Source organism: Rhinatrema bivittatum, chromosome 8, assembly GCF_901001135.1.
Source record: "Rhinatrema bivittatum chromosome 8, aRhiBiv1.1, whole genome shotgun sequence".
Classification (NCBI taxonomy): Eukaryota; Metazoa; Chordata; class Amphibia; order Gymnophiona; family Rhinatrematidae; genus Rhinatrema; species Rhinatrema bivittatum.
This window is the reverse complement of record NC_042622.1, coordinates 62,149,961-62,172,356: the sequence shown is the minus strand read 5'-3', so window position 1 is coordinate 62,172,356 and position 22,396 is coordinate 62,149,961. Positions and strand designations below refer to the sequence as shown.

The 22,396-nt window shown below is 43.2% G+C and overlaps 1 protein-coding gene across 6 annotated transcripts in view; it reads left to right on the top strand.

The window, feature by feature from the left end:
• The window catches only part of ITCH (itchy E3 ubiquitin protein ligase), a 340,605-nt gene that overhangs the window by 33,252 nt on the left and 284,957 nt on the right, over nucleotides 1-22,396 (top strand). For 2 of the 6 annotated variants that reach the window (XM_029614663.1, XM_029614664.1), the window contains exon 1: nucleotides 19,458-19,952. The exons of 3 other annotated variants lie outside the window; for them this stretch is intronic. The gene's annotated coding sequence lies outside the window, so the exon portion shown is untranslated. Of the gene's footprint in view, nucleotides 1-19,432; nucleotides 19,953-22,396 lie in introns of those variants that run through there. One more of the 6 variants, XM_029614665.1, reaches the window with a different exon arrangement.

Below are 22,396 nucleotides of genomic sequence, written 5' to 3'. Positions count from 1 at the left end.
GGGCCTTTTTATGTGTTCTTTGATATGGAAATTTTATAATTTGATTTGTAAACTATTTTGAACTTATTTACCCAAAGTTTAAAAAATGGAATAAATACATCTGTGTAGTACAGTGTATAGTGTGACTGAATTGGAAGAAAGTAGTGTAAAATGATCTTGTCAAACTAGTTTGACTAGTCCTTGCTGGTGTAGGCTATGGGTTTGCTATCATGTCTGAGACATTACTCATCAGTTGGTGGCTGTTTTCAGTATAACATTGATGTTCTTTCTGCACAGCTCACTGATGATTAAAATTGTGCATCACATTTACAGAAAACATTTACTTTTGTATTTTCAAGGCATGACCTTGTGCTGCCTTTGTATCTTTTTTTTTGCTTTGCCGTAGGCCTGTTCAGCGTATATCTGAGGGCTAGCTGAGAAAGTTCGGCAATAAAAGCAAAGAAATTGTGGGCTAGTCCTGTGGCTCAGACTCTAGTGTTGTGTGCTGTCTGTAGGGCCAGTCAGGTGTTTGGCCCCGCTAAGGAGGGAGAGATGGTGGCTAACCAGCAGCAAGTGCTGAGGTTGTGCCTCAGAGGAGGCAGCCTGCCGGTCCCTGGACTAGAGAGGGGTCTTAGAGCCACCTTGGCTTACTATTTGGAGGAGGGAGGCCATAAGGAGAGAAAATGAAGAAAAAAAGTAAAATATTGCTTCTGGATTGGGTGTGGCACTTAAATCTCTCTACCTGATAATAGTAGCTTGTTGTTTTTTATTTATTTAGCATTTTTATATACTGAAATTCTTGTAGCAAAGCTACAAATCAATTCGGTTTACATTTTCACATTAACAGGCATGTAAGAATGCGGTTACATAGAACAAGGAAAATTAACTAGGATCAGCAAGCGAGAGGTATTACCATAAACAAAATCGTATGATATTTATGTGTAACAAGCTCAACAATAGCTAAACAAGTAACAAGCAAGACAATAGCTAAACATGGTTCAATCAATGCGGTTTGAGAAGGCTGCATGTAAGAATGATATTCTGTAAGCATATACTGTATATCTATATAAATCTGCTTGAGATTTAGTGGGAATTGCTTTCTGCATTTTTCTTTTGGCAGATCCTATTGAATTCTTTTTGTCTCTCTAGTATTTTATTTTTGGCAAGCATTGATTATAGCAAACTGAAAGTTTGCCCCTCAAAGTAATTCATCCTTTTTATAGCTGTTAAATTCTCCCATGATTACCTTTCTTCTTCTTTATAACAAAATAGTTGGCTCCTCACCTCATGATATCTATAACCAAGAATTGTCCAGGGCATCATTTGTAATATGGTACCGCTTTTCTACACTTAGGATGTTGTGTTTTCTCTTTGAGGACTGCTGGTATATCCACTTTCCATGTTCCCTACACTTTGTTTTTGTTCCTCTGAAGTCAACAAGTTCTAAGAACCAATCCTTAGTAGTTAGTTAATATACACTCAATTGCTATTCCCATCACCATTTTCAAGGCATTCTGGTGCACAATACACAAAGCTCTGTGCCTGTTTAAGACACACAAATCTACAACCAACTATGTTTGTTTGTTTTAATGGACCAGTGCTTTTCTGCTTTCTACTGAAATCACCATCCTGGCACAGGCAACTGCCTCTGGTGCCAGATTTGGATAGGTGCCAGAGCACTGCTAATGTTGCTGCAATCTGAGCCTCCCATCCGCTCCAGAAACGTTGGCTACACTTGGCGCAGCAGCAACCCTTCTCCAGCCTGGGTTTTCTGTTACTGGGGAAACCCCATGCAAGGGACAGTGCGCTGCAGAGTGTTTGAGCATGTGCTTCAACTCCCAGGTCCTGCATTGACTGTACTGATGTTCCTGGGGTAGTTGGAAGCCTTTGTGCAGAGAAAAATCATTGTATGCCTAGAGGTGACGGGAGACGGATATGGGGAGCAAGAGGAAAATCTGGGTAGGGGCCCCGAAGACTGTAATCATTTCTGGGGTAAGGGGGGGATTCCATCTGCCTCTGCCCACCTTCAATGATGATGAGGGGGGAGGGTCTCCTCAATTGATTTCTTGGGGAGAGGGAGAAGGCTCCCTTGTCCCACAAGCAGGTGCTTAAGTTTTAAATTCAGTCTGTTCCATTTGAGACTTGATTTCATATGCAGTGCATACAACTGTCAGCCTTGGTGGCAGTGCTTGTGATGCATCAATCTAGATTTGGACAGATCAGTTAAGAACATAACATAAGAACATGCCATACTGGGTCAGACCAAGGGTCCATCAAGCCCAACATCCTGTTTCCAACAATGGCCAATCCAGGCCATAAGAACCTGGCAAGTACCCAAAAACTAAGTCTATTCCATGTAACCACTGCTAATGGCAGTGGCTATTCTCTAAGTGAACTTAATAGCAGGTAATGGACTTCTCCTCCAAGAACTTATCCAATCCTTTTTTAAACACAGCTATACTAACTGCACTGACCACATCCTCTGGTAAATAACAGAGTTTAATTGTGCGTTGAGTAAAAAAGAACTTTCTCCGATTAGTTTTAAATGTGCCCCATGCTAACTTCATGGAGTGCCCCCTAGTCTTTCTACTATCCGAAAGAGTAAATAACCGATTCACATCTACCCGTTCTAGACCTCTCATGATTTTAAACACCTCTATCATATCCCCCCTCAGTCGTCTCTTCTCCAGGCTGAAAAGTCCTAACCTCTTTAGTCTTTCCTCGTAGGGGAGCTGTTCCATTCCCCTTATCATTTTGGTAGCCCTTCTCTGTACCTTCTCCATCGCAATTATATCTTTTTTGAGATGCGGCGACCAGAATTGTACACAGTATTCAAGGTGCGGTCTCACCATGATCTTTTTTTTTCTTTCAAAGATTTCTAGCTCTTCTGTAAGTTATTACTACTAGTCACAGGAATAATAGGGATTTGAGATCACGTGGTGCTGTGAAGGGAACAAGATGTGATCTCCCTTCCTGGCTGAGTTCTTGGTTTTATTCACCACCATCCACGCAACTTTTTTTATTTACGACTCCACCAGGAAAGTGGCTGTGGCTAACTCTTCTGACAAACTGGGCAATTGAATATGACTTCCTGAACAACAAAAAAGGAGAGAGAAAAAGAGAGACCGAAGGTGCCTGAAGCCAGCATGGCAGAGGAGGCCGCGAGCTCCGAGCTTCTACCGGCCTCTTTGGCGGATCAATAATAAGGATTTAAAAATGATAGTTTTTAGAATTGATGGATTAGCATTTTTGTTAATTGGACCACAACCGAGGCATGTGGGAGTTGAACCATGCCTGTAGTACTGTGACTGATGCATTCTAAACTTTAGGTCCATTTTCCGCGAGGTCGCTTGCCCAGAAAAGGGGGACTCCCAAACCTTTGTCATCAGAGTCCAGAACTATGTGGGATGGCAAAGCGGTAGGCTCAGCTGGAGCTTCAAAAATCTTCAGGATCCCCAGCTCCTCAGCCCACAGGTCGGGCATCTTCCATGTTTCGAAGTTAAGTCGAGCGCCCACCTTTTCCACAAACTTAAATAGGAAAGGTCCTCTGGAGGTGAGGATGGCTCAGGCTGCTCCACTGGCGAGTCAGACGGGTACTCCATCGAGAAACCGGCGAAGTAGGTGGTGAAATTTGTGAAGAGATATCCAACTGAGGGGCTGGGCTGTTAGGCCAATGCTCCAGGCTGCTGTCTCTTTGCTGTGCAGAAGGTGGCTTTTTTGGGGGAGAGGCCTCTCATGGGGTGGGGCTAGACATACTACCCCACCTTGATCCTCAATGGAGGTGAAGAACTGTGAAAGTATCTGAGAAACCTGCGACACTGCCTGTGAGGCTAGGTCTCCTTGGCCTTGGTGGGAAGCTATTCCCCCCCCCGGAGGAATCCCTTGGGGGCAAGGCTGCCAACAGGATGTCAGTCAGGACCTCTGGGTCGGAACTGGGACCGCTCTGTCTTGGAAGACTTCTTATGTCTTTTTCTGGAGGGGTTCCTGCAGCTGTGGCGAAGACCTCTTCTTCTTGGATACTGAGGACAGATCTGAATAGTCCTGCCCCAAGGACTCCAAGGTAGGCTCCACATCGGGGAAAACCCCTGCTTGATCAACTCTTCTGGGGTAAAGACCCACCTGGGTGTCTGCAGCCTGACGAGGCTTCTTGGAAGGCTGCCCAGTCGAGAAACTCAAGTCCGGACATTCCTGGTGCGACTTGACGCTTTTAGTGTTGTGGACTTTGATGCTACTCGCCCCTGCGTCGGCACTTGCATGAAGGGGTTGTCCCGTGTTGAGCCGGATGACGCAAGGCAATGGTGCGTTGGTGCGCTGGGCTACACCACCTCCTTGCCTGGGGGCTTTGACTTCGATGCATGTGTCGACGGTGCATCTTATGCGCAGTTCCTCGCTTTATGCGTTGCGTCGGCAGGAAGCGGTGTCTTTGGCTGCGTCGAGGCCTTGAAACTGGATGCTGCAGATTTTCTTGGCGGCACATCTCCCGATGCTCTCCATGTCTGCGAGGCATGGGGGCAAGGAGCTACGGTGGGGAGCTGACCCACCTGAACAGGCCGCTTGTCTGGCCGTCCTAAGGAGGGGGCCCTCTTAGATTTTTCAGGTTGATCTGAGCACAGCCCAGGCAAAGAATGGACCGACAGGTGCATATGAGGGGGCATAGGACCCCGGTTCCTCTTCTCTTAGCCGGGCTATTTTGGTGGTACATTGGTGCTGGGCCTGGGGAGCCATGCGGCCGCAGTCCCTGCAGGAGGCCTGATCGTGCTCCTGGCCTAGGCATATGAAACATTAATTATGTCTGTCTGTGACTGACATAATTTTGCCACACTGGCAGAACTTGAAACCAGGTGGTCTGGGAGGTATTTTGAAGTGTCTGTAGCAAGAACATTCACTCCGAAAAAAATCTCTGAGGAGAAGAAAAGCTCCACATGCAACGTGGGGGGAAAAAAGAGACTGAGGAGAAGGATGCACAGCCACACACAGAGCAAAGCTCTGTCATCTTTGATAAGCTCCACCTTAGCCGCCCCCGGAGGGACGTTCCAGACAGCATGGCTAATTCAGCCTGCTTATCTGCGGGAAAGACAGCGCTAAAAATATGCATGAGGTTTTTTAGCACATTTTTTTTTTTAACTACCATATTAAAATTAACTTCTGATGTAACAATTTTAATAATGTGCACCGCACACAATAGCTTAGAAAAAAGTTCTAAGAATTAAAAAGTGCAGTAAAATTGTAGTAAAGCTAAAATCGGCAATAAAATGGTAATTAAGTTCTAACTTTCACTGCTAATCCACTGAAGTATCTTGCCTACGCCTTGTATATTCCTGTAAATAGTCCGTTGCAGTTTTTATTTATTGCTTTAATTCCTCCACCTCCTGCTCTTTGTATACTCCTCCTTGTTCGCCCTCCCTGTTCATTGTAATTTCTACCTTTAAAGTTACATTGTAAACCGGTATGATGTATGCATACTAATACCGGTATATAAAAGTTTTTAAATAAATAAATAAAATAAATAAGTTAAAATGGGAATAACGTTTAACTCTAACTATTAAAGGAATAAAAAAAAACAAATTGGAGGCTCTCTGGACTGGGGTTCTGGGCCTGCAATCCCCCCGGGGCCAAGAACCTTTAGTCCAGATCCCTGCACTCGGGAGACTTGAGGCCAAGACCAAAAAACTTTGCTGGTCTCCCCCTCTGGCTCTTGAGGGTGTTGGTTCTAGAGCTCTCGGACCTTGAAATCCAATAACCAGGATATCCAGGCCTGGGGTTTCCTGACATGAGGCCCTGGAGGCTCCTACCTTAAAAATCCCAAGTCTGTGCATGGTGACTCTTTCCTTTTTTTTTTTTTTTTTAACTTCCATTTATCTCCAATAGATGTAAACAGAAGTTAAAACGAAAGTGGTAGTTAAAAATTGAGCAAATTTTAAGAATACTTTGCTGCATTGATATGGTAGCTATAGCATATTCAAGCCATTACCATTGATTTGCAAGGAAATGTACTAACATTAGCTCACATTTGAAACACCACTTTTTTGTTTGCTAAAACTATTTATTACTTCTAAAGTAACTGTGCACTAGAACAAGTAGCAAGATGGGCGAAGCCTTACACACGTTAACGTTCTCCAAGGGGCAATGCAATACCTGTAAAGTAGATTTGGTATTTGATCCTTGTTTGGGTATATTATAAACCAGGTGACTGGGTGAGATAAGACCCTGCTAGGAAGTGCAGGGTCTGTAGGTTTTAATCCTTTGCTAGTGATGAGTTGTTAATTAAGCAGCAGACGAAGACAGGAAGGCTCATCTGCATACCATTCCCAGCAGCCCCCGGGAGAGGACTCCAGCGGTCACAGTGAGCGATCCAGGCTTCAAACTCCACAGCCCCAGCTTCCAAAGGCCCCACAAGCCTTGCACTAGAACATAAGAAATTGCCACGCTGGGTCAGACCAAGGGTCCATCAAGCCCAGCATCCTGTTTCCAACAGAGGCCAAACCAGGCCACAAGAACCTGGCAATTACCCAAACACTAAGAAGATCCCATGCTACTGATGCAATTAATAGCAGTGGCTAAGTAAACGTGATTAATTGCAGAAGAGTGTGCTGGCACCTCAAACTTCTTTACTATTGCTATACATTATCAGTTTACTAGACCTTATCTGTTTTTATTTGTTTTTATATGTTTTGATTTTGCATGGTAATTGTTTGGTAGGAGTAATTTGCTACAGATTTTATACATAAGGAATTTAATGCAAAACAAGAGTTAATAAGTTGGATATCTAGGAAGATATAGATAGATTAATTGTAGTGTTTTGAGGGTTATTGCCAGACAAATATAAAATAATTCCATAGATTAAAAGTATTTTAGATTAGCTTTACATCCCTGCTCCCTTAGAAATTTTAAATTGATAACAAATTAATAACATTATGTTGCAGGAAGTAGTCCAGCAGCGAGAGGGAAGCTTTCCAGTCTCTTGCACTGAGTGCCACATGTATGATTATCTCCCAGCTGGCAAGAGGTCATATTTGTGAGCTAAGTGGAAAGAGCTGCAAGCCTTTAGAGAACGCGTCCGATCTCTGGAAGTTAGAGTGGCCGACCTGGAGGAGCTAAGGGAGACAGAGAGGTATATAGAAGAGAAGACCCACCTCCAATCTGGTAGCCCCTGTGCTGCCTTGGAGGAGAAAGGTCACCTGGAAGGAAAGCATCACCTTGAAGAGGAAGGAAGCCATCCTGTAGCAAGGACCTGCCCTCAAGGTGATGTAGTTTCCTCTCGCACAGAGGATAAGTCTTCAGTGGCACATGTCCAGGAGAGATGGGTTATAATGGCCATTGTAGTTGGTATTTTGATTATTAGGAAGATAGGTAGACATGAGGATTGCTTGGTAACTTGCCTGCCTAGTGTGAAAATGGCAGACCTCAAGCATCACATAGATGGGATTTTAGATAGGGGAGCAGCTGGCTGTCTTGAAACATGTAGGTACCAATGACACAGGAAAGTGCAGGAGGGGAGGTTCTAGAAGCCAAAGTTAGGGTTTTAGGTAGAAAGCTGAATTCCAGAACCTCCAGCGTAACATTCTCAGAAATGCTTCCCATTCCTTGTGCAGGGCCCCAGAGGCAGGCAGAGCTCCAGAGTCTGAATATGTGGATGAGACAATGGTGCAGAGAAGAGGGGTTTTAGATTTGTTAGGAACTGGGTTTCATTTTGGGGAAGGGTTTTTTTTCCCTAAAGGATGGGCTCCACTTAACCAGAGTGGAACCGGGCTGCTGGCACTAACCTTTAAAAAGGAGATTAGTGAAGCTTTTAAACTAGATGATGGGTGAAAGCCAACAGTTGCTCAGAAGCACAAGGTTCAAAATGATGTATCTTTGAAGGAGACTAAGAGAACAGGGAAAATAGGGCATCCCAGTAGAGAGGTTGCAATAAATGCCAAAGTGGATCAGGTGCCTTTAGGAAACGTGCAGAAAGATTCCAAATTACCCCTGTCAACTGTTCAGCAGGTTGTTAATACAAACAAAAAACATACTTTGAAATGACTGTATACAAATGCTAGAAGTCTAAAAAGTAAAATTGGAGAGTTAGAGTTTATAGCTCTGGATGAAAAAGTAGATATAATTAGCATCCCAGAGACCTGATGGAAGGAGGATAACCAATGGGACACTGTGATACCAGGTTACAAATTATATCAAAATGATAGGATGGATCAAATTGGTGGAGGTGTGGCACTATATGTTAAAGAGAGCATTGAGTCAAGATAAAAGCTCTGCAGGAAACAAAATGCAATGTTGAATTTTTATGGATAGAAATTCCAGGTGAAAGCGGAATAAAATAGTATTGGAGGTGTGTTACCATCTACTTGGCCAGAATGAACTAACAAACAATGAAATGTTAAAAGAAATTAGGGAAGCTAGCAAAATCAGCAGCACAGTAATAATGGGCGATTTCAATTATACCAGTATTGACTGGGTGAATGTTACATCAGGACATTCTAGAGAAGATTAAATATATGAATGCTTCATGGAGCAGCTGGTACAAGAACCAACAAAAGGGAAAACTATTTTAGACCCAGTCCTTAGTGGAACCACAGGATTTGGTGCGAGAAGTAACAGTGTTTGAGCCACTTGGCAATGGTGATTACAAAATTATTAAATTTGACTTAATAAATGGAGGGAGTGCAAAAAAAGAAATCTACTATGACAGCATTTAACTTTCAAAAAGGTGACTATGATAAAATGAAGAAAATGGTTAGGAAAAAACTGAAAGCAACTGCAAAGTTTAAGATTTTGCTCAGACATGGATGATATTTAAAAATAACATCTTGGAAGCTTAAACCAGATGAAAGGAAGGCTAAACAACTACTGGCATTGTTAAAAGATGAGGTTAGAGAAGCTATAATATCTAAAAGAACATCTTCCAAGAAATGGAAAAGGGATCTGAATGAAGAAAACAGGAAATAGCATAAGCACTGGCTAGTGAGAGGCAAAGCATTGATAAGGAACGCAAAAAAAGAATTTGAAAAGAAGCTTGCCATGGAAGCAAAAACTAATAATAAAACCTTGTTCAGGCACATTCAAGATAAAAAGCCTGCGAGGAAGTCAGTTGGACCATTAGATGATCAAAGGGTAAAATGGGCAGTTAGGGATAATAAAGCCATATCAGAGAGTCTAAATGAATTCTTTGCTTCACTATTCACTGTGAAATATGTAAGAGATATACCCATCAACAATCATGAAGGGACACTCTTTCCTATTTACCCCGCTATTATTGAACGTGATGTCATTAGACCATCATAATAGGCATCATAGTAAGGTATGATTATACCGGAAATACTCAGCCTTATATTTAATCATTGGTCTAAACACAGAAATTTTTTCTTTTTTTGTTATACGTGATCACACTACTTGTGTAAAAATCCCCAATATTCAAAACTTCATCTTCTGAATATAAACTTATCTGTATGCCGCTGTTACGAAAATTCTTGTTGTCTTATTATCTTGTTATCTTGAGTCAAAACTCGCCAGCTCAGATGCCCCGAAATATTAATAGCGATATGTTCATTCCTCATACCGCTCAAAGTGCTCGACATCGCACAATGTTTCGGACTAATGTTCAGTCCTTCTTCAAGGGCTAAAGTCTACATCACAAAAAAAACAAAAGATTAGTCACTGCAATCATGTTGTTTTAACATTTGATCAACCTCTTCTTGTACTCACTATTCGAATAGCATGGCAGCTCACGGCGTTTTTCTTCACATTCTTTTCCGGTTAGCTAGCACCGCCCAGGAACTTACCTGTAGGACAGTTTCTACGGTTACGCAGATTATGCGATTCAAAGGTGGAATTTCAAGCACAAGCAGAGGATCTCAAAAAGAGATTATTAGTCCGAGGATACCCACCGAAATGTATAAAATTAGCATATAAACGAGCCTTTAACGCTGAACGCCAGTGGCTCTTATTAGAAAAAGCACCATCTAATGACGAAGAACATATAGTCTGTACCATACCATATTCTGAAAAAGCAGGGAAGATTGCTTCAGTGATTCGCGATCATTGGCCTGTGTTGAAACTCCATGAATCATTGGTAGAACCACCGATTATAGCTTACAAGCGGGGTAAAAATATAGCAGATAACATCGTACACTCTTTTTTAATTTCAGCATTTCAGAGCGACATGTCGGGACTTCAAGGTCACTGGCAATGCAATCACTGTTCCATGTGTGCCCAAACAATAGAAGGCACAACATGGTTAGATAAGTTTGGGATCACACATAAATTATGGCAATCCACGAATTGTTTATCCACAAACGTAATATACCTGATTATTTGTCCATGTGAATTGTACTATATTGGACGTACAAAACGTCAGATAAGAACGCGGTTAACAGAACACAAAAGCTGCATCTCCACAGAAAAAGTGGCAGCCCCTATGGTTCTTCACTGTATGGATAAAGGACATTCTTTTCAACAACTAAGATGGAGGGTTTTGGATGTAGTGCCTGCTAGTCCGCGCGGGGGAGATCCAAACTTTCGTTTAAATCTTAGAGAGCAACAGTGGATCTTTAAAATGAATACGGTAATGCCTGCAGGCTTAAATAACACTATTGAATGGCATTCGTTATAAGCATGAAATGACGTAGTATTTGACGTCATTTCCGCGGGACATTTAAACCTGGGCGGTGCTAGCTAACCGGAAAAGAATGTGAAGAAAAACGCCGTGAGCTGCCATGCTATTCGAATAGTGAGTACAAGAAGAGGTTGATCAAATGTTAAAACAACATGATTGCAGTGACTAATCTTTTGTTTTTTTTGTGATGTAGACTTTAGCCCTTGAAGAAGGACTGAACATTAGTCCGAAACATTGTGCGATGTCGGGCACTTTGAGCGGTATGAGGAATGAACATATCGCTATTAATATTTCGGGCATCTGAGCTGGCGAGTTTTGACTCAAGATAACAAGATAATAAGACAACAAGAATTTTCGTAACAGCGGCATACAGATAAGTTTATATTCAGAAGATGAAGTTTTGAATATTGGGGATTTTTACACAAGTAGTGTGATCACGTATAACAAAAAAAGAAAAAATTTCTGTGTTTAGACCAATGATTAAATATAAGGCTGAGTATTTCCGGTATAATCATACCTTACTATGATGCCTATTATGATGGTCTAATGACATCACGTTCAATAATAGCGGGGTAAATAGGAAAGAGTGTCCCTTCATGATTGTTGATGTTTAAATAGGTTAAATAGGTTTCCAATTGGTGATTGACAAGCCGCACTGAGTGGTATATTAGTGATTAGAGATATACCCATGCCAGAAATGATATTCAAAGGAGAGGAACTGAAACAAATCTCAGTGAACTTGGAAAATGTACCAAATTGACAAACTAAAGAGTAGTAAATCTCTTGGACCAGATGGTGTACATCCCAGAGTGCTGAAAGAACTGAGAGATGAAATTCCAGATGTGCTATTGGAGATGTGTTGCGACCGTCGCTACCCGACGTCTTCACTCCGCCCTCTGTGGCGACTCCCTCCAGGTCTGAAGGACGTCTGGCTGCTGCGGCGTCTCCCTGCCGTCTCTCTCCGGTGTCCCCAGACCGGCTCGACGCTGCAGATCCGCCATGTTGCCTGAAGCCTAGGGCGCGCGCGTTCCGAGTGACGTACCAGCAAGAGCGCGAACCTCAGGGTCGTCCCCCTGAAATGACGTCATCCACTTCTGATATTTAAAGGTCTCTGATATCGCTGATAGACCGAGTTAGCAAAGGTCCGGACGGGTTAGGACAAGGTTTACTCAGCTTACCCTGCCTATGCTACTCTGCCTCCTCGGACTTACCAGAGGTACCCGCTTCTCGAGGGCCTCGCTCTCTCTTTGCTTTTCAGGTTACAGACAGGAACTGGTACTCGCTCCTTGAGGGCCCTCGTTCCTGACTATCTGCTGATTTCTCTTCTGCCTGGAAGCCATCACTGTCTACATCATTGTGAGTCACCATCGCTCTCTCAGAGCTTTCCCTGGAACCAGATACTCGCTCCTCGAGGGCCTATCCTTTCCAGCTCCTGAGCTCCCTGAGACCAATATGTGAGTGTTTTCATCTAAGTTCTGTTCATGAACTCTGCATACCCTGCCTACTCACTGTCTACAGTTTCTCAACAGCTCAGCCATCCAGGGATCGCTGTTCCAGTATCTGAGGGATTTCACTACTGCCCCCTCTGGTGGTTTCAAGACCTGTTTAATAAAAGAACTAGTGTGTGTCTGTCTCCATACTCTAAGCCTAGCCGGTGGTCCCTCTCGGGATCTTCCCCCGGGGGCGTGGTCATCTGCCACCGGCCCAAGGATCCACCCACTACTATCTCCAGCAGTCTATAACAACAGATTGCTACTCCGCCTACGGAATATATCAGATTGCTATTCCTATCTGATTGCTCCTCCCATCAGCATAGCGGATTATGACAATTTGTAAATTATCATTATCATCTATGGTACCTGAAGATTGGAGGGTTGCCAATATAATGGCAATTTTTTTTTTGTATTTAAACGGTTTTTATTTAGGAACCATAATAAGCAGTAAGCAAGGTATACAAAATGAAGAACAAAATGTGAGTCAGTCCCCTACTGACATCAGAGCAAGGAAAACATCATCTGGTTCCAAGATAATCCCCCACAACCCCCACCCTCCCTCCCAAACCCCCCCTGACCAATACAACATGGGCTATAGTGGAGAATAAGCAAAACACCACAGAAACACCTGTGAGAGAATATAAAGAAAGATGAGATATGGGGAAATGGTAAGCAGCCGAGGGCACAAAAGATAACATAGGAGAAGAAGGAGGTCACCATGAAACGTAGCGACAGGATATGATGAGAGGAGTCCGGCAATTATCTATGCAGTGAACCTGAGGGAACCAGATAGCCAAATACAAACAAGCTAAGTGTCCAAGGTCCCCAAGCAGAAAACGCCCTTGAGTGTGGCAGGTCCACATGAGTTAAATCCCAGAAGCGTCCTGCTGTGCCAACCAACGGCTGTAAGGATCCCAGATTTTCTGAAAGAGTGGAAGGCGGTCTTGATGAAGTACCGTAAGTCTGTACAGTTGATAAAAGGAATGTAAACGTTGCTGAATGGAAGCCAAGGAGGGAGCATGCAGTCGCTTATAATGGCAATTTTTAAAAAGGGATCAAGGGGTGATCCAGGAAACTAAACTAGTAAGTTTGACGTCTGTGCCAGGTAAAATAGTAGAACCTATCATAAAGAACAAAATTGCTGAACATATAGAAAAGCATAGTTTAATGGGACAGAGCCAACATGAATTTAGCCAAGCGAAGTCTTGCCTCAGTAATTTGCTACATTTTTTGAGGGCGCTGACCTCACCAGAGCGACGCTGCAGGCCTTAAAGCCAGGCCCCGACCCGCTGGAAGCCCTTTTGGGAGAGGGACATCACAGGCTTGCGCGACCGGCGCCACCCATCGGGGTAAGAGCCATCCCTTTTTCTCCCCCCATGCCGAGGCCCACCGAGGACCCCGCCGGAGGCCTACCTCCGTCCGAAGTGCCCGCTGAAGCCCGATGCTGACCGGACTAGAGGACCACCCACCGCCACGCGCCCCCCGGCCTATTGGAGGCCCGGCGCCGAAGCTGACCTAACTGGAGCGACGCTGCAGGCCTTAAAGCCAGGCTCCGACACCGCAGGCTTGCGCAACTGGCGCCACCCATCGGGGTAAGAACCATCCCTTTTTCTCCCCCCACGCCGAGGCCCACCGCCGACAGAGGACCCCACCAAGGCCTACCTCCGTCTGAAGTGCCCGCTGAAGCCAGATGCCGACCGGACTAGAGGAACACCCCCCTGGCCTATCGGAGGCCTGGCGCCAAAGCTGACCTCACTGGAGCGACGCTGCAGGCCTTAAAGCCAGGCCCCGACCCGCGGCGTCGCGCGCCAAAGGCGCGCGAACAAAGGGGCCTGCCCCTTTGTGCGCCCCCTTTGTGCCGCCACTAAGGTGCTGCCAACTCACTCACACTCCACAGACCATTGTCACGGACCGCCTCGAATCCACCCCCTCCCCCCCCTTAGCTCAATACCCCGGAAGCCCTCCTCCCTTCGATCTCCCTTCCTTAACCATTGGGCCAATCCTCTGGTATCGCCGAACATCCTCCTTCCCCCCCCCCTCCCCCCCACAACAGGCCCGCTAGCTCCTCAAGCCCCCCCCCCCCTTCAATCAGCTTAACCCTCTCCTCCACCTCCACCTTCCGCTCTCACACACAAAATTTCAACCCGCCTTCTAGCAATGCTTACCTACCCCATCCCCACGCTTATACACCACCTTTCCCTACACAAAAAACTCTTCCCCCTTCAACGCAACCTCAGATCCTTGGTACCAATCATGATCTCCCCCCTTACACAACTTCTCTGCCTCTCAATGCTATCACTTGTGCTCTTTAACGCCCAGTCTCTATCCAAGAAAATGCCTATTCTCTATGACCTCTTGTTAGACAGCCAGCCAGATATCTGTGCTGTCATGGAAACATGGCTCAAACCAATGGATTCAGTACTCTTAAATCAACTCCCAACCCATCTGTATGATATCTTTTCCCTTCCCAGACCCAAAATAAGAGGAGGAGGGCTCTTACTGGCTGCCAAGAAAGACCTCAAGCTAGTCTCACAGACTGTCAACACTGCCCCCAAATTTGAAATTGTTTTTTTTCAAATCCCCACAATTACAAATATACCTAGTTTATACTCCCCCAGGCCTCCTCGACCTCAACTCCTCCCTTCTCATAGAATTTATTGCCGAAAGCATAGACATGGACACCCCAGCCATTATCCTTGGGGACTTCAGTATCCACGTTGACATTAAACCGCTTCCACACCCTCAATTTGATCTTCACAAACTCCCATCTTCTTTCAGACATACCATCCTGCACCCCAGTCCCCTGGTCAGACCATTCTGTTATAAAAACCAATCTCACAATCAAAAAAATCCCATACACCCAAACAGAAACTAAATAACACTATACAGTATAAAAAACCCTGCTCCAAGGAAGAGCTTAGCCTCGCCCTAGCTGATGACCTGGTCTACTTAGACCTTTCCAACATGGTCTCTGCTTATAGCTCATGGAAGAAGATTACCAAGAACATAGCCGACAAAATCTGCCCACTCATCTCCAAAGAACTAAGCCCATCATACCCCAAAAAATCATGGTACACCGCTGAACTAAAGTCACTCAAACGAGAACTAAGAACCAAAGAAAAGAAATGGTGCAAGGACCCCTCCCCCTCCCTCCTAGCATCATACAAACACACCCTCCACCACAACAGAGATTCCATCCTCAAAACCAAAAAAGACTATTACGCTCTAAAGATCCATAACTACCACAATAATGCCAAGGCCCTGTTCGATTATGTCTCACACCTCACAAAAACAGCCCCTCCACCCATAGCAGATAACTAAGGCAAAAATAAATGTAACGAATTAGCAACCTTCTTCCACAACAAAATAGACAAGCTAATTGCACGATTCCCCCCCTCTCCACCTCACCCCCCCATGACAACTTATCAGAACTCTACACTTGACTCCTTTGAACCCACCTCCTCCTTAGAGATAGCAACAGTTTTAAAAAAGATGAAACCCTCCTCACACCCTGAGGACTCCATTCCCACTAAATCACTTCTCTCTATCCCAGACATCATTGCCAAACCACTATCGAAAATAATTAATCTCTCCCTTTCCCTTGGGCAAGTCCCCCCCGGCTTGGAAACAAGCCATCCTCAAACCCATCTTAAAAAAATTTAACCTTGACCCTTCTGACCCTGCTAATTTCCGGCCAGTATCTAACCTCCCTTTCCTATCCAAACTTACAGAAAGAGTGGTCAACTCACAACTTAATGATCATCTCGAAAAACACAACACCTATTTCCCTCACAATTCGGATTCCGTAAGTTCTTCAATACGGAAACTCTCTTAATATCCCTTACAGATACCCTACTTAAAGGACTTGATAAGGGCCAGTCATACATTCTAGCCATGCTTGACATTTCTTCGGCCTTCGACACGGTCAACCATAACCTCATGCCTTTCTGAAATATAGGTATCTCTGGAATTGCCCTGAGCTGGTTTGAAGCCTTCCTCAATAACAGACACTACAAGGTCAGAATTGGTGCCCACGAATCCAACCCTATCAACCTTACCCGCAGAGTTCCCCAAGGCTCCTCCCTATCTCCGACTCTCTTCAATGTCTATCTCCTGCCACTATGCCAACTCCTAGCTGATTTGAGTCTCACCCATTATATCTACACAGATGATGTACAAATTCTCATCCCCATCACCGAGTCCATGCCAAAGCCCTAAAGACCTGGGAAAACTGCCTCTCTTCTATTAACTGCCTTCTAACTAACCTGAATCTTGCCTTAAACTCTACAAAAACAGAGCTCCTACTCATCTCCCCTGTTAACCACAACCCTCCCCCTTCCTTTCAGACTGTGTCCTTCTCACAACAAGTAGGAGATTTAGGAGTCTCGCTTGACATCCATCTGAACTCAAAAAATTTTATCAATAACACCACCACTGCTTCTACAAACTGCACATCCTTAAACTAAGACCACTCCTCCACTACAATGATTTTAGGACTGTCCTCCAAGTGATTCTATTTTCGAACATTGACTACTGCAACACTCTCCTCCTAGGCCTCCCCGCTGTTTCCATCAAACCGCTCCAAAAGCTGCAAAACGCAGCAGCTAGAATCCTCACCAATTCTAGCAGAATAGACCACATCACTCCAATCCTTAGAGACCTACATTGGCTCTCCATCCCCACTAGAATACTCCACAAAGCCCTCACAATTATCCACAAATCCCTTCACAATCAAAACTCTCACTGTGGCTTAATGACTCCTTACAATATCATTCCTCCAATAGACCGACTAGATCCGCCTACAAAGGCTCCTTGTCTATTCCCTCGCATAAACTGACTCAGCTTATCTCCACCAAAGATCGTGCTCTCTCCATAGCAGGCCCAAAGATTTGGAATTCAATGCCGCCCGATCTACGCCAAGAACAATGCATCAAAACGTTAAAAAAAAACCTAAAAACTTGGCTGTTTAAATGGGCCTATAACTAACTTCAACCTCCATCCCTCTGTCAAAACATCCCTCCCCTCACTCTGTGGCTCATTCCTTCAAGAGCTACCTCTCCCCTACCCTCTTCAAGTCCACTTCTATTTATTGGTTAAACTAGCTATGGCTAAACTATCTACTTATGTTAAACGATCTACATCTATTTATTGGTTATACTATCTGCTACTCTCATTACCTAGGTCCGCTCGACCCTCTGATACTCCCTACTTGTTCATTTGACCCCTTGTTAATTGTAACTTTATAAATTAATTTATCGTTTGGTTTATCCCCATTGATCTGTAAACCGATGTGATATGTCTATGAATGTCGGTATAAAAAAGTTCTAAATAAATAAAGGTGGATAAAGGTGAGACAGTTAATATAGTATATCTGGAATTCCAGAAAGCATTTGACAAAAGTCCCTCATGAGAGACTTCTTAGGAAATTAGAAAGTCATGGTATTAGGGGGCAGTGTCCTATTGTGGATTGCCAACTGGTTAAAAGATAGAAAACAGAGAGTATGGCTAAATGGTAAATTTTCCCAGGGTATCTGTTCTGGGATCACTGCTTTTTAATATATTTAAAAACAACCTGTAAATGGGAACAAGAAGTGAGGTGGTCAAATTTGCAGATGACACAAAATTATTCAAAGTTGTTATTTATTTTTATTTTATTTATTTAGGTTTTTATATTCTGCTTTTTTAAGCACTTCAAAGTGGATTACAATCAGGTACTGTAGGTATTTCCCTATCCCCAGAGGGCTTACAATCAAATCACAAGAGGATTGTGAGTAATTGCATGAGGACATTGCAAAATTGGGAGACTGGGCATTCAAATGGCAAATGAAATATGTGGACATGTGCAAAGTGATGCACTTAGGAAGGAGTAACCCAAATTATAGCTACATAACGCAAAGGATCTAGGTGTCATGGTTGAAAATACATTGAAGTGTTCTGCTCAGTGTGCAGCAACAGCGAAGAAAGCAAACAGAATGCTAGGGATTATTAGGAAAGGAATGAGAATAAAACAGAACATATCTTAATGCCTTTGTATTGCTCCAAGTTGTGACCTCATCTTCAGTTCTGGTCATCACATCTCAAGAAAAATGAAGCAGAATTAGAAAAGATATAGAGAAAAGCGACCCACATGATAAAGAGGATAGAATACCCCTATGAAGAAAGGCTAAAGAGGTTAGGACTCCAGCTTGGAGAAGAGATGGCAAGGGGGATATGAGTGGAATGGAACCAGTAAACATTAATCAGTTGTTTACTGTTTCAAAAAGTACAAAGACCAGGGGACACACAATGAAGTTACTAGGTAATACATTTAAAACTAATATGAGAAAATATTTTTTTTACCCAATGTATAATTAAGCTCTGGAATTTGTTGCCAGAGGATGTGGTGAAAACTATTAGTGTAGCTGTGTTTAAAAAAAAAAAAAAAAAAAAAAGGTTTGGACAAGTTCCTGGAGGAAAAATCCATTAACGATTATTAAGGTAGAGTTGCAGAAATCCACTGCTTATTCTTGGGATAAGCAGCTTGAAATGCATCTACCCCTTGGGATCCTGCCTGGTACTTGTGACTTGGCTTGGGCACTGTTGGAAATAGGTTACTGGGCTTGACGGACCTTTGGTCTGACCCAGTATGGCAACTCTTATGTTTGTTTTTAATAAGAAATCTTAAAAGCCTTTGAGCTATTTACAAAAAATAAAGTATAAAAACATAAAAAATTGATATAATATCAAGTTCACAAAGTGAAGCTGTGCTTTGCTAAACTTTTTCTGTACTTGTTTTGAGGCTGGATGCTTTCTGTGTAACTTTTTGAATCATTCTGGAATGGTATGAGCGACACAAGCCAGGATACTTGATTTACCAGTTTTTTGGTTTTTTTTTATGAAGCATAATTTACTAAAAGTATGAGGTGCCGCTGGAAAAACATTTGCTGTGATTTTTAGGGAGATCTGGTGATTGATTTGGGTTCCGTAACCTTACCGAGTTTGTGGTGTTCAATTTCCTTTTGCGGATCCTCCATTTTTTTCCCCAACTGTAAAAGTTCTGTTAATTATTTTATGATCTTTTGCAATAGAATAGCCAATGATGTCGTAGGCTATTTTTAAATTTGGGGGTTAGATTATTATTAACTTGTACTGGATCGTTCCAGATTAATCTAGTTTGTCATTTCTTTTGAAATGTTACCGTGAAGCAGCCGGGAACCTTTGGAGAGGGAGGAATCGAGGGAGTCACTGGAGTGTAACCCCCGGGGGAGGGGGGCGGAGTGTTCGGCAGGGAGGAACCATTTTAAGGAGACACCAGTACAGGGCCTTGGAGGTTGAGTCCTCGGAGAGCGGTGGGCTGGCACTTTTCTCGCACTCGTGGTGTGAGGTAGGAACGGAGGGAGGGGGAGAGAGTTTTCCATTCCTGGGTCAGAGATAGGGAGGCGTGGAGAGGGAAACGCAGGACTGAAGAATCCGAGGAGACTGCTTACTTGGAGGTAAGCACTCAGAAAGTGCTCGGGTGTTTACGAAAGCCTGTACCTGCGTTTGTGAGAAGCCAGCAAGCTCTCGGGCTGTCGCTAGCAGCACAGAGGTTTCTGAAGGGGCTGCACCCGTGTTTGTGGGAAGCGAACCGACTGTTTTGTTTCTGATAGCACTGAGATTCATGATGGACTGTGCCGATGTTTGTGAGAGGCCCAAGTGCTCAGACTTGCTCTAGCAGTGCGGAGGTTTTATGAGAGGCTGTGGTGGTGGTGGTGGTGAGGATTTACAGATGCCCGAGACGTGTGACCGCGCAGAGGGGACTGTCCCGAGGTGTGGCCACGCTGGCTGACAGTTGACAAAAGACCGAGGTGGCGACCCCAGGACAAAGCTCCACAACAAGCCCAATATTGCAAGTGAGCACGATAACTTTCAAGTTTTACAGGGCAGTGTTGGAAAACGCAGTTCAGGTTTATCACGTGAGGCCAATTCTGCAGGAAACTTAAGGTCCACAGTGAGAATTCGCTACAGTTACTCAAACTAACATTTATCAGTTTTTAGTAAAATTATCTTGGGACCATTCATTCACCCCCTTAAGGTTCACAGCATTTGAACACACATTTCACAGATTTAATAAATATATACATTATTTATATGCCACTTCTACCCAGAGCACTTTACAAATCAATAAACTGCTATTCTCATACGTTTAGTAGCCATTGCATCTGCCTCAGATTGTGCTGATTTGACCATACTACTATCTAGGACCCCTATGTTTACCCAAATGTTATAGGAAGATAGCAGAGCTATCATTCAGTGTCTCCACCATATGCAGACTGTAGATTATACCTTGACATGTTTTGTCAAGGAAAAACTTATCTGCTTCTGAATAAATCCTGTTGGTTTCCCGGATACAGTTATACATCATTGGCAGTTGAACCATGTCAAAAATGTTGGTGTAAAAATGGCTATTGCCCATTACTGCCCAGTGGGGATTAAATAGTAAAACATTTTCCCTAGAACTGCTATTTGAAAGCTTTGCATATTGTAAGCCTGGAGGCTAGGCTAAGATTTCTTGTCAGTAAGACTTTTTAAACAAGGGCACAATGGGTTTCTTTTTCTTGTTTCAGCTACACATGTTGCGCTCATGTTGTGTTGTATGTGGCATTTGCACTTTTCTGCTACTTTCTTGAGATATACACAGGTTTTATGATTAATGCTTTTTTTTGGCTGATGAGATTGGGAATGTGTGCAATATGATTACCATTTTCCTTTTTCAACATTCTTCCTCTTTTGCACATTTTTCAGTAGGCTATTCCAGATGTTTATTTGGTTCCCCTCTGAACAAAGCCAAGAAAACAGCCCCCTATAATTCAGTGGATAGTTAAAGAATGGGCGAGAGAGATTGGCTACTGTACGGGGTGGCAGCACTCCATGCTGTTGATGCTGCTTTAGTGGCAGTAGGAGAGTCCTTGCATAGTCACTGGTGTACATCTATGACATCAGAGGGGGAACCCCTTCTCCATTAGACTGGCTGGGGCACCACTTAGCCCAGCAACAGGCCTGGATAATCCATTTAAGAATCTGACCATCGCATTTTATTTTTGTAATTGTTTTGTTCAAATTTATTTAACTGCCTTCTCATAAAATCAAAGGCGGTGTACAGTGTAAATCAGAATTTTTAAGAAACAAAAAATAAATCAACAGTAATCAAGACAAGGAACAACAGCATCTGCCTTCAGTACAAATTGCAATAAAACAAAGCAAATATAAACAAATGACAGTCCAGTAAAAATAAAACAATGTAAACGTTACATATCTTGTAAAGCAAATACAATCCGGTTTTAAAAATCCTTAAAATACATCAGGCATAACTCAATATTTAAGTCTAGGTCAGGGAAGCTAAGGCAACATATGTTTTTGCTCTCTTCCGAAATTCAAGTTCACTAATCCATGAAATGCAGTTCTTGTGGCAACTTAGTTCACAAATAATTTGCAGTTTAAGATTACCTTATTTCCATTTGCCACTTACTGTCTGTAACTCACCTGAGCTGATTGAAGGACCCTGTTTGTAGCATACAGGGCAATTTGAGATCACCTTAAAGACATAACACCATTGATTTAAAACTAAATTCTGTGGTGGATAGAAAGCCAGTGTAGTTGGTACAAGAAAGGTGAAATATGAGCCCCTAGCTTACAACCCAACAATAGAAATGCTACAGAGGTTTGTATTTGGAGTCTATGTAGTTTTAAATGCATGTCCACCATCTCCTGGAGATGGAGTCCATTTAGTTTTAGATGCACGTATTAGGCAATCCTGCATATAAGGAATTACAAAAATTTGAACATGTTGATACATGAGTCTGGGCCAATGTAGCCAAGTCGCCTTTAGCTACAATGGGTTGTAGTTGCCAAATGTATTTTAACTGGAAAAAAACAAGTATGTGTTGCTGCCGAGATCTGAGGACTCATGCTTCAAATATGATGCTCAGACTCTTAAGTGGGAGCTCAAAGTAAGAGCATTTCTTTTCTAAAAGCACAGGGAAGAGGAAAGGATGGGATGATATTTTCTTAATCTATAAGATTTCTATCTTCTTTTTTTCCTTGACTGCTCCTGAAATTTTGTTAAAGCAATCATTTAATGTCGCTATAGCAGCAGGCCAAACCCTCCCCAGTGACAAATATAGTTGCACATCATCAGCGTAAATAAAGAATCTCAGCTCACAGTCACAGATATGTTTCCCCACAGGTTTAAGCAGACAAACAGATTCAGATACAATAAAATAGGCAAGAATTTTTACAGTCTGACTGAGTATGAAGAGCCAACCTTAGACTGTAGTACATCAACCAAACATTTAAT